Here is a 12590-nt window from a genome sequence, read left to right as displayed (position 1 = left end):
TCATATGCACTTTTATCTTGTGCTTCTCCTTGGAAATACCTCATTGGATATTTTTTCTTGTTCCATCAGGCCGCAGGCTTTTTTTTAACTATCATCCAAGATTGTACTAGAAATAAACACTACTTTTGGGAAAAAGTGATAGACTCTCATTATCAATTCCTCTACAAATTTGAAGAGCAGGAAAGTAATTATTGTGATGTAAACCACAATGCCCAGACGTGGAAATTTTGATCTTTTTCCCTGCTGACTTGGAAACATTCTCTATCACAGTTCTGCATTCCACATTGAAATTAATCGGCCTTTGGCATTTTTATTAGAGTTAAATGGCTTGTATCGATTCCTCAAGAAGCTTTCAAAGATCATAACAGGTGTAATGCGATGGTGAACTATTTCCTTCATTAAGTAAGAAATTGCCAAAGTCATAAGGGTAGTTATCAACTTGAGATGGGTTGTCAAACAGGCACCAGCTACGATTCAGCCCAAACATTTTCCCTCAGCATTGAATTCAGTGCAAATACCTGTATAATACAAAAGGTGAAAGTAGCCAATAGTTTCCAAATTCATGTTTCTATAATTATGGTGAAGTACTGTTATTTATAAACCACTTTGACATCTTCTACCCCAATAGCATTCATAGATAAAATACCTCAGGTGATGATCCAAGATCTGCATCACCAAACACTATTCTCTAATTTTAAATTAGACTTTTATTTACAATTATATTAATTTTCATTATATTTCAAGTATATTTCATTTTGTTCAATTGCACCAGTTAGAGAAATATTTCTCTGCAGCCATGACCATTTGAAAGCTATCAACGTTTGTCCACAATTGTCTTCCATTCGGAAACCGACCAAAATAAAACATTCTGCTGTTAGGATCATTGAAAATCACTGCTTTTAACAGTAACATTTCAAATATACCCAAAGCCTGCCTGAAGTGATGGCAAAATGAATTAAACACTGTCAAAGGGAAAATGAAGTGCAAGGTGTTTGTAAAATTCCTGCTGTTTATCATAAGAATGGATGCATATGTCACATCTTACAACCTGTGATTTTTATGACCCGCAAATAAATTGCAAGCCTAGAATTGTGATTTACAGTATGTATTTGTATGATTATATGTCAAAACAGCAATTTATTCCCTCTGCCAGGACCAGCAACCAAATGGCAGTTTTTCTCCCCATTGAACTAAGACATTATTATTTATCAAACATCATCATCTCTCTGTTGTTCTTCCAGAAGAATTCAGAAAATTGTTGCACCACTTCAAATATTTCCAAAGAGAAGGAAAATATATTGTAGCTTTTGCTTTCTGCTTAATTTTCCTAGTTATAGTACCCTACTCACTTTCACATCAGCCTTGCTACCCCAGCGAGGACTTTTTATAATGCAAGATAGAGTGGAATAGGATAAAATTAATGAGGAAGATTAATTATTACATACAAGTGGTGAATGCTTTGGATTGCATTGCCTGAGGAAGTAATCAAGGCTAATATCCAAATTCATATCAATTGTATTTTTACAGGAAAGGAACCGTACATTCTGGACTACCCTTCTGGACGCTCTTTTCTGATCCCAATGATTGTGCTATCAGCATCCGTATTTGTTACCATTTCACATTTGGCCCATACCCAAGTTCAATGGTTGTAACTCAACGTCAGTGCCCATTAAAATTTATAGATTTCCTCACTGCAAGCAACATTTCATGCCAACATCCTGCATCAACCAAAATCCAATACACTTATTCAGAGATTAGATCTGAGCATTTAGGTGATTGTTCCTCATAGGAACTCATATTCAAGATGAATTTGAGAGTTAATTTTCCCAAAGAGCTATGCCTTTTTTGTTTTATTTCCAGGACAGTGATGCTGGCTGTTAATAGCAAAAGATTGGAGGTTCACTTGACTTTTGAAACTGTTATTCTAATTATATTTCCAGACAACATTCACATGAGAGACTGGGTACACCTTGACAGATTCTCCTCTACAAATATTTTGTTTTGAAAATGGAAAATCAAACTTAATTGCTAGCATTAGCAACAAATCTTCACACAGTTTTCCCAAAGGATTGTTCACCGGTGATTGCACAAATTTATTTCGCAACTTCTCAGTGAAAGAAGCAGACCATGATTGCATTCAGCAAGTTCTGGACAACATTCATAGGTGATAAGCAACAAGTAAATTCACACCATAAAAGTACCAATTATTTCTAACAAGAGAGACGATGACCCTGAACACACACCAATGCTGGCACCATCGGAATGTTGCAACCTGTCTACCACCCTCTGGTGCGCATTGGCTGAAGAGTGTGTAACTTTGACAGTCGGCTGTATGAACAGCACGTCCCAAATGCGCAAACCACTTCAAAATGAAAAGGTTTCAGGCACATTTAACTATTTTCCTCCAAGTTGTGCAATGTCTCAATTTCTTTGATGTTCATCCTTTCAGCAACAAGCCATCGTGAAGAAGAACAATATGAATTGTCCTTGAGAAGGTGTTGGTGAGCTGCCTTCTTGAACTATACTAGTCCTTCTCATGAAGGTACTTTCCGCAGTGTTGTTGGTTAACTAGGATTTAGTCCCAAAGGTGATGAAAGACCAGCTTGGTGTGTGACACAAGTGGATCAGGTAGAACTGGTGCTCACATGCACCTGCTGTCCTTATCCTTCTGGGCAGTAGTCACAGGTTTGAAAGGTTCTGATGTAGTATCCGGGGCAAGTAACTGCAGTTTATTCTGTTGTTGGCATACATTACAGCCACTGAGTTCCAATGGTGGTTCAGGATATGTGATGAGGTCCCATCAACCTGTCTGCTTGGTCTTGGTTCATATCAAACCATTTGAAACTTGTGGGTGCTGTGCACATTCAACCCAGCATTCCATCACAATCCTGACTTGTGCCTGTAGATGGTATTGAAAAGACTTTTTGGCTTTAGGAACTCACTTATCAAACACAAGATGCTTGGCTTTAGATTTATGCAGCTGATCTAGTCAAGTTTCTTATCAATGGTAACCCAGAGGATATTGGTGATGGTAACACCATTGAACATCCAGGATAGATTCTCTTTTGTGAGAGATGGCCATTGCCTGGAACTTCATTGACATAAATGTTACATGCCACTAACACTGAACAACTCCCTCCCCACCCAACGGTTTTGCTTCCTGAAATAAAATTGGGGATTATGATGAACAACTTCGAGATAAACACGAAGATAATCTTCAGATGCCAAGTTGGCAAAACATTAAATTTTCTTGAATTTAGCATGTTTAATTGCATAATGATGCTAACACATTCCATTAGTTCAACCGACCTAAAGATGTTTTGTTGCTGATTTTCATTCGTACTCAGCATCAGATGCCTCTCATGGCAGTGTCCAACAATAGTCGGCCAGCACTGATGAATTCCAGTTGCCCTGATACCGCTTCTGCAATGTCCTGGTGAAACCCTTCACCATGTTTGTCACTGACTGCACCAAAAATCAGCAGGGAAGAGGTCCAAGTTTGAGTGCAGAAAATGAATTTTCAATGTCATGTTGCACTTCATGATTTGTATTTGCTTGAAGTGGACTTAAAATATGACAGGAAATCACCAAATTAGGTTGTATCTTAAAAAGGTTCCTAATAGGAAAATTGTAAGGAGATTTCCAATATCAACAGCCCAAAATCCATAAAATATACCCAAAACTATTCAGGAAAGCAGCTGCAAATGGAATTGAAAATTATACAGTCATCAATAAATATCCTCAATGGAAGGTTATTGATGAAGCAACTGAAGCTGGCCCCTGCTGAGGGCCCTGCTGAGGGCCCTGCTGAGGGCCCTGCTGAGGGCCCCTGCTGAGGGCCCCTGCTGAGGGCCCCTGCTGAGGGCCCTGCTGAGGGCCCTGCTGAGGGCCCTGCTGAGGGCCCTGCTGAGGGCCCCTGCTGAGGGCCCCTGCTGAGGGCCCCTGCTGAGGGCCCTGCTGAGGGCCCTGCCTTGAGCAACTTCTGCAGTGATGTCATGGGGCTGGGAAGACTTTTTTCCAAAATAACCACAATCATTTTTTTTGTGAAAGCCAATACTCCAGCTGTTTTAATGTTTTCCCTTTAATGTCAATGGACTTTGGTTTTACTGGAATGTCTCGATGCTACACTTGGTCGAATGGTCACACTGATGCCAAAATTTCAGCCCAGCGTCCAATTTGAATGAGTTCTGGGGTTCAGCCATCCTTCCAAAAGGTTGTACCGTGCATCAGTGAACAGGATATTGGTGGGAAGGTACTGCTTAAAAGTATTGCTGACAATGGATTCTGGCATTTTATTGGAAATTGAGGGAAGGGTGATTGTGCAGCTGTTCAGTGGATTTGTCTTGCTTCTTGTGAACAGAATATACCTGGATAGTTCCCATATCATTGGATAGATGCCAGTGTTTTTTGGGAAAATACGCACCTCTCATTTTTTTTTAATTGGTCTTATACTTTAAATATTGATTGTAACAAAAAAATGGAGGTTGTTTAAAAATTCTAAATCTTAGAATGACTGCAGTGGTACAAGTGTAGAATCCAAGAAAGCTTAGTTCAAGATAATAAAAACCTTTGCTGAGAGAGTTCTGCATTCCCTAATGTCAACAGTATCCCCACCCAGACAAGAGTATTGGATCAGAGACAGAATAAACTTTCTTCTCTAGAACACAAAATAGCTTGTTGTAGCCTGTCCTGAGAGCACCATTGTTCTTAGTTTAATTCATTTCTCAAACTAGCTCTCCTTGTGACTGAAGGAAATGCACAACAAATTGGTGTTAATCCAAGAAACTTTGCGATTCTGTTCCTCCAGACCATCAAAAATGTTAAATCTAATTTCATTTAAAAGGTCGGGAGTCTTTAATTGTATTAGTCCAGCTGGATTTAGCCCTAGACCCAGAAGTAAAGAGAGGCCAGGATGACTCAAATCCATCAAGTCAATCTTTTCCTTTTATCCAAATTAATGTTCAGAATTTTATAACTTTCATTTGTAAGAAAGTAGCTGGTCCAGTATGAAATTCTTTCCAATTATTTTGACAGTCCAGTACATGTTTAATGGCATTGATTTAAAACTCAGGAAATCAGATTTTAAAAGGTTCAACTGTGTCTATTTCTTGAGGATCCAAAGAAATATTGTTAATGGAGAAGGGTTCAGGGAGCTCATTGCTGTATCTGAATTATCCTAAATAGAATAATACCTAGTGTCGCCGAGAATGTTCTCCCAGAATCACAGTGCGGCTTTCGCGCAAACAGAGGAACTACTGACATGGTCTTTGCCCTCAGACAGCTCCAAGAAAAGTGCAGAGAACAAAACAAAGGACTCTACATCACCTTTGTTGACCTCACCAAAGCCTTCGACACTGTGAGCAGGAAAGGGCTTTGGCAAATACTAGAGTGCATCGGATGCCCCCCAAAGTTCCTCAACATGGTTATCCAACTGCAAGAAAACCAACAAGGTCGGGTCAGATACATCAATGAGCTCTCTGAACCCTTCACCATTAACAATGGCGTGAAGCAAGGCTGCGTTCTCGCACCAACCCTCTTTTCAATCTTCTTCAGCATGATGCTGAAACAAGCCATGAAAAACCTCAACAATGAAGACACTGAATACATCCGGTACCAGACGGATGGCAGTCTCTTCAATCTGAGGTGCCTGCAAGCTCACACCAAGACACAAGAGCAACTTGTCCGTGAACTACTCTTTGCAGACGATGCCGCTTTAGTTGCCCATTCAGAGCCAGCTCTTCAGCGCTTGATGTCCTGTTTTGCGGAAACTGCCAAAATGTTTGGTCTGGAAGTCAGCCTGAAGAAAACTGAGGTCCTCCATCAGCCAGCTCCCCACCATGACTACCAGCCCCCCCAGATCTCCATCGGGCACACAAAACTCAAAATGGTCAACCAGCTTACCTATCTCGGCTGCACCATTTCATCGGATGCAAGGATCGACAACGAGATAGACAACTTCCACCAGTGTTGTCTCCGCTCCATTCTCAACATTCATTGGATGCGACTTCATCCCTAACATTGAAGTACTCAAGATGGCAGAGGCTGACAGCATCGAATCCACGCTGCTGAAGATCCAACTGCGCTGGGTAGGTCACGTCTCTAGAATGGAGGACCATCGCCTTCCCAAGATCATGTTATATGGCGAGCTCTCCACTGGCCGCCGTGACAGAGGTGCACCAAAGAAGAGATACAAGGACTGCCTAAAGAAATCTCTTGGTGCCTGCCCCATTGATCACCGCCAGTGGGCTGATCTCGCCTCCAACCGTGCATCTTGGCGCCTCACAGTTCGGCGGGCAGCAACCTCCTTTGAAGAAGACCGCAGAGCCCACCTCACTGACAAAAGACAAAGGAGGAAAAACCCAACACCCAACCCCAACCAACCAATTTTCCCTTGCAACTGCTGCAACCATGTCTGCCTGTCCCGCATCGGACTTGTCAGCCACAAATGAGCCTGCAGCTGACGTGGACATTACCCCTCCATAAATCTTCGTCCGTGAAGCCAAGCCAAAGAAAGAAATATTATAATCCACCAGGTTAGGCAACTTTGGGATTTTATATTGGCAGGAGACTGATAGTTACTGCAAAATAAGGCAAATCTTAAAAAAATTGTTTCCATGTATTTTCATTGTATTGTCCTGGAAAGAAAATATAATCTCACTTAAAACATGGCAAGGAAAATAATCATTTGGTATCAGTAATGCCTTTTAAAATTAGAAGTAACATGCCTTGTTAAATAGATTATAAAATGTAGATATTTGGGTCGGTGTTTTCAATATTGCTAATTATTTAGAGCACTTTATTTCTTTAATTTGTATACTTTCTTTCGATTCCTCACATCTTAAGACAAATTATATTCAGAATACTGATTTTATTAAAGTGCCAATTTCTAGTAAAAATAAATACTTCAGATTTGTAAGGTGTAATTTCAATCAGGAAACAATGAGAAGCTGGAGGCACTCAGCAGGTCAGCCAGCGTCCGTGGGGAGAAATAAACAGTCAACATTTTGAGTCAGGTCTATTCTTCAAATCGAGATGCAGCCAAATGAATATCAAGATTATGATAAAAGACGATCACATAGATTTAATTATTTAACTAAATTTTTAACTAAATTTTTAATTTAACTAAATTTTTGTACAAAGGATTCTTCAGTCACCAGTGAGAAAAATAGCTTTCCATTTGCACTATGTAATTGATTCCGAATATGTTCTTTTGTGTTCATTATATCAAGTTTAACTGAAACAACTTTTTTAATATATACATTAATATCACATCAATACTTCTCATTTCAAGACGTGGATGAGAAAGCATTGAAGGGTAATTGAATTATGCTGGCTGTTAGAATTCCAGAGAGAAGCAAAGTTGTAAGTGGCCACAACAGTCTGGGACACATCTCTCAGACAGAAACAGATATATTGCAACAAGGAAGAAAAGATGAAGCCAAAAATACAAAGAAAGGCAAAACAGACACAGGCTTATTGTATATTTGATAACTTGGTCCAGAATTTCCTGTTATGCAGTAACTGTGAACTCTATTTTAGCAGATCTGATTATGACAACTTCATCACCTAAGCCATTTTAATCCTCATTGACCCATTATATCAGTACAGCCTTGCATATATACATACAAATATTCATGAGATAGGGCTGGAGGAGAGGAGCAACAAAATAAGGGCAACCCCCAAGAAAATTAAGTATTTGACTGCTGCCAAGTCATAAATTCTATTTAGCATATTGACAAACAATTCTGGATGTTTCTGAATGCCTTTGATATTAAAAAAACATTCAGAAACTTCCAACAAAATTATAAAAAATATTGGAACTTTCTATATTTTGCACAAATACCAAATAAATGACTCAAAACATATCAGAACATTGAACAGCAATTTTTTTTTTGAAAAGCATCTGTTTTTATCTCACTTACAGTCTTCAGTTTCCAATCAAATGGAAACATTGTTAACCTTGTATAGGTGTTTCAAGTGGGTCAACACATATGTAAACTAGGGAACTGCCACAAATTTGTGGACTATTGCTGGACTGAGAGAGGTCTCTAAAGCCAAGATGGGAAAAGGTTGGCACGTGGGACTTGACACCAGTCAGACAGACAAACAAACACGGAGCCAAAATATGGTATCCATTATGCAAGTAAATTAGAATTTATTCTCATGAACGTGTCACAAAATATGTTGTTTTGTGACAGCATTACAGATGCAAATATTGCAATAAATTACATTCTAAAAATAATAAATAATAAATTTGTACATAATAAAAAGAAAAAAATTAAAAATACATGCGAGGCATGTACGTCACATGCGACTCAACCCCAATACACAGACTCAACTCTGATCTCCTCATTTGATATCTGAACATTCATTTCTGGCAAAGTTTGTGAGTAGAATTTATGGCCAATTTTCTCCTCCTTCACTGTGAATCACAAATTCGTATTGTTAGACCTGGCAAGGATCAAGTGACTAAGTACACACTAGAGATGAAATGGTAAAGTTATCATCAGTTTAGTTTCATGGATAAACTTGCAGTCACTATTTAATATCTAATTGGGCAGATAATTTACAAAGTACAAAACTTTTTAAAAAGTACTGTTTTCCTGATTATTAGTGCTTATTGTCAGATTGGAAGGGTGAAAATATGAATCAAAGTGGAGTTCCAGAGGCTTGGTATGTGGCTGCATTTGATATGCTAATTGTGATGTCTTGATTAATTTATCACTGTCTGGAGTATATTTGTAAAGACATTTGGACTATCCGCTCACATCAAGCAACTCACTGGGCATTAAGCCCTTAAGTAATTGCTCAGATCCTAAATTATTAGAAATGTTAATACAAGAACATAAGAAATAGAAGCAGAAGTCAGCCAACTAGCCTGTTAAGCCTGTTTCACCTTTCAGTAAGATCATAGCTGATCTGGCTGTAGGCTCAGCTCGACTTACCCGCCTGTTCCCCAAAATGCCCAATTCCCCAATTATTCAAAATATATTTGTTAAATACATTTAATGAGACAGTCTCTTTTGTTTCATTGGGCAACGAATTCCACAGATTCACAGCTTTTCTGGGGGAAGCAGTTTCCTCTCATCGATCTGAAATCCCCTCCCTGAAGCTTGAAGCTGTGTCCCCTTCCTGCCAGTGGAAATAACCTCTCTGCATTTTATCTTATCTCATCCTTTCATAATTTTGTGTGTTTCAAACAGATCTCCCCTCATCTTTCTTATCTCCAGCGACTCTAGCCCCAAACAAGTCATTAGGCACTTTTAAGCTGCAATTAGTAAGGAAAAGGTGCTTCCAGCACATTTTAAGATGCAGGGGGAAATTGACCATTAAATCACCAACCCGGTGATTTGAGGGGAAATCCTGCCCCCATGATGACGCATTGAATGAAATGCCATCCACTTAGCAGAAGTGCTCCCGGAAGTAACGAATTAAAGTCCAAATGATGAATGGGAATGATCTTCAGATCAACTCCGCTGTGCTGCAGTACAGCAGGCAACTGTTGTGACCACCATAAGATAGCTTCTCCATTCAACCTGGTAAACCTCCTATGCACTGCCTCCAAAGTCAGGATATCCTTTCTCAAATAAGGAATCCAGAATTGCAAGCAATGTTCTAGGTGCAGACTCAACAATTGCAAAAAATCTTCAATTCTTCAAGCAATGAAAGCCAATATCCAATTTGATTACCTGTTGCATACGAAAATTAACTTTTTGTGATTCATGCTCAAGCACTCCCAAATTCCTCTGGACAACAGCATCCAGCAATATTTCACTATTTAAATAATAGCCTGATTTACTATTTTCCCTTGCAAATACGAGGACATTGTTCATGGAAAGAACAGCAAATTGTTACCACCAGAGATATTCCTTCCTGATATTCTTTATGATTCCTTTCTTCATGGCTTTGCACCAAAGAATCAAAAGATTTGTGATATATGTGGTCATCAATCCAACTGCGCTGGGTAGGTCACGTCTCCAGAATGGAGGACCATCGCCTTCCCAAGATCGTGTTATATGGCGAGCTCTCCACTGGCCACCGTGACAGAGGTGCACCAAAGAAGAGGTACAAGGACTGCCTAAAGAAATCTCTTGGTGCCTGCCACATTGACCACTGCCAGTGGGCTGATATCGCCTCAAACCGTGCATCTTGGCGCCTCACAGTTCGGCGGGCAGCAACCTCCTTTGAAGAAGACCGCAGAGCCCACCTCACTGACAAAAGACAAAGGAGGAAAAACCCAACACCCAACCCCAACCAACCAATTTTCCCCTGCAACCGCTGCAACTGTGTCCACTTGTCCCGCATCGGACTTGTCAGCCACCAACGAGCCTGCAGCTGACGTGGACATTTACCCCTCCATAAATCTTTGTCTGCGAAGCCAAGCCAAAGAAGAAGAAGAATCCTTCTGTAGTAATATAGAATGCCAACCTTCAATATGCCCTTTCCCCTTTTATGTTGTAACTCTTCTTCCTTGATTGCAGATCCTCAATATCCCACATGATTTATTTTTTTCGCAATCAGGATGATCAAAAGAGCTTGTCTGACTGAAGACTGAAAATGAATATTTCTCCAAACATCTCCTCCACAAAACCTTTATATTTTATCTTCCAATTCTCCTACATCTTGATTCATGATGTGAATAACTCCAACACATTGTGTCACCCCCCTCAAGCGAGGAAAAGTCAGGAGTGTTGGGAAGATTATCTCTATTATTCAAATATATCAATGGAGATCCAATAATAAAACAAATAACAGGCCTATAGACAAATCCAAAGGTTCCTTTTTTATCCTTCTTGGTTAAGCAGGATGCATAATTATTTTATACCTTCTGTTTTTATATACATGTTCAAAATTAGGTGGAAAATAAACAGATTTCACAGAAGCTAGGAATTTGCAAGCATTCTCTGCCTGGCTCAAAATAAAATCACTCGTCTCACTTGTTCAAAACTGGTGTTAAGTCAGCCAAGCAGTTTTTAGTTACTGCTACTTTTGTAGCTTTTAACAAGCTCTAACAAATGAATGATACAACCTGCCACTGATTAAACATTGACCCTTTAACTTCCCCAACTTATTCTCAAGAGATCTCTGTCATATTTTTAAAAAGACATTCGCAACAGTCATCATTTCCTTCACATTGGTAAAGGCTTGCATTGTTCACACAAATCATGTGCTAATGAAGTACTTTTAAAATACAGTAAGACCCCTGGTATATGGCACCTATGGGGATTGGTAGATGCCAGATAAGTGAATGTTCTGCTTGCCTGAAGTTGTGTGCAACATGATTGGTGAACTAACCACAGGGGGCGGGGGGGGGGGGGGGTGGGGGCAATGTCCATTTTAAACTTTCTTATTTTTCCCTATTTATTCTCTGCAATTTTTTTTGGCAGTTGCTTGATAACAGATGGAAAAGCATATGCCAATATTCAAATACCAGTTTTCTTCAAACAATAATCTCTCAATGACCACAAACTCTGTTTTGGTAATATTTATCTTACATTTATATTTACCATATATTTTGGTGTATAACATGACCTTCAGATAAGAAAGGTCCACAATTTCAGCCTGAATTTCATGGTTTTATCATCTATAAGATGTCTCCCCAAAAATATGTATGTTGATTGAGCTGTTGGGCGTGGCCAGATGATTTATTGTGGGACACTGACAACAAAGCGGAAGCCGGCTCATCAGATTCAGACTGGGACCCATGTGATGACAGTAAGACTCCAGATGTGCTTGCCAAATTCTTTGCTTCAGATGATGACAGTGAATTTGAAGGAATTTAGATGTTTTTTTTTAAAAAAACATCAATTTATAATATACCGATATCTTAAGAATTTGTTGCAGGGTGGGGTCTGAGTGGGTTATGGAACCAATTGAGTGGTATTTTGAGTACAATTTTAAGGTAACAATTTGCTATCTGGCCGATAAGATGACTCCTCTTTTTGGGTGCTTCAAGGCTCATATTCCAAAATATATGGTTTATTTAGAACAGCACGTTAACAGGCTCTTTTGGCCCATGACCCCATGCCTCCCAATTGACCTACAACCCCGGTATGTTTTGAAGGGTGGGAGGAAACTGGAGCACCCAGAGGAAACCCATGCAGACACTGGGAAAAAAATACAAATTCCTTACAAGTAGCACAGGATTCAAAGTCAATCACCAACACCGTAACAGCATTGCACTATCCGCTACAGTAACCGCGCCACCCTGACTCTAACTGTGCGTATTAATTGTTGGATAATTTTTGGAAAAGATATCAAGAATAATTCCTTGAGATTCTTTGGATTTGTGCTGTGGGATCCTATGTAAGGATCAACTTATTTAATTCACAACTTTTTTCAACTGTGTGTGAACCCCAGTACTGCACTGAAGTGTCGGCTGAAGTTCTTGAGCTCTAAGAACCTGGAGTGGGACTTGAATCCAGAAACAAAAACAGAAATAACTGAGACACTATTGATAAACACAGGAATCTCAGTCGCCATAACCATACTTGCTCTGGTGTAATGCTTTAATGTTGAGACAACTATGTGCAACTCAAGAGATTCTGGAAACAAGACACCCTCCCAAATATTTGAAGAATCTTAATCAT

The 12590-nt window shown here is 39.5% G+C and overlaps 1 long non-coding RNA gene across 1 annotated transcript in view; it reads left to right on the top strand.

The window, feature by feature from the left end:
• LOC138735747 (uncharacterized) overlaps positions 1-12590 on the top strand; it is a 66486-nt gene that overhangs the window by 48170 nt on the left and 5726 nt on the right. The gene's annotated exons all lie outside the window — the stretch shown is intronic.

This window comes from Narcine bancroftii, chromosome 6 (assembly GCF_036971445.1).
Source record: "Narcine bancroftii isolate sNarBan1 chromosome 6, sNarBan1.hap1, whole genome shotgun sequence".
NCBI lineage: Eukaryota > Metazoa > Chordata > Chondrichthyes > Torpediniformes > Narcinidae > Narcine > Narcine bancroftii.
The sequence above is the reverse complement of the archived record's forward strand: the minus strand, read 5'-3'. Positions and strand labels throughout refer to the sequence as shown.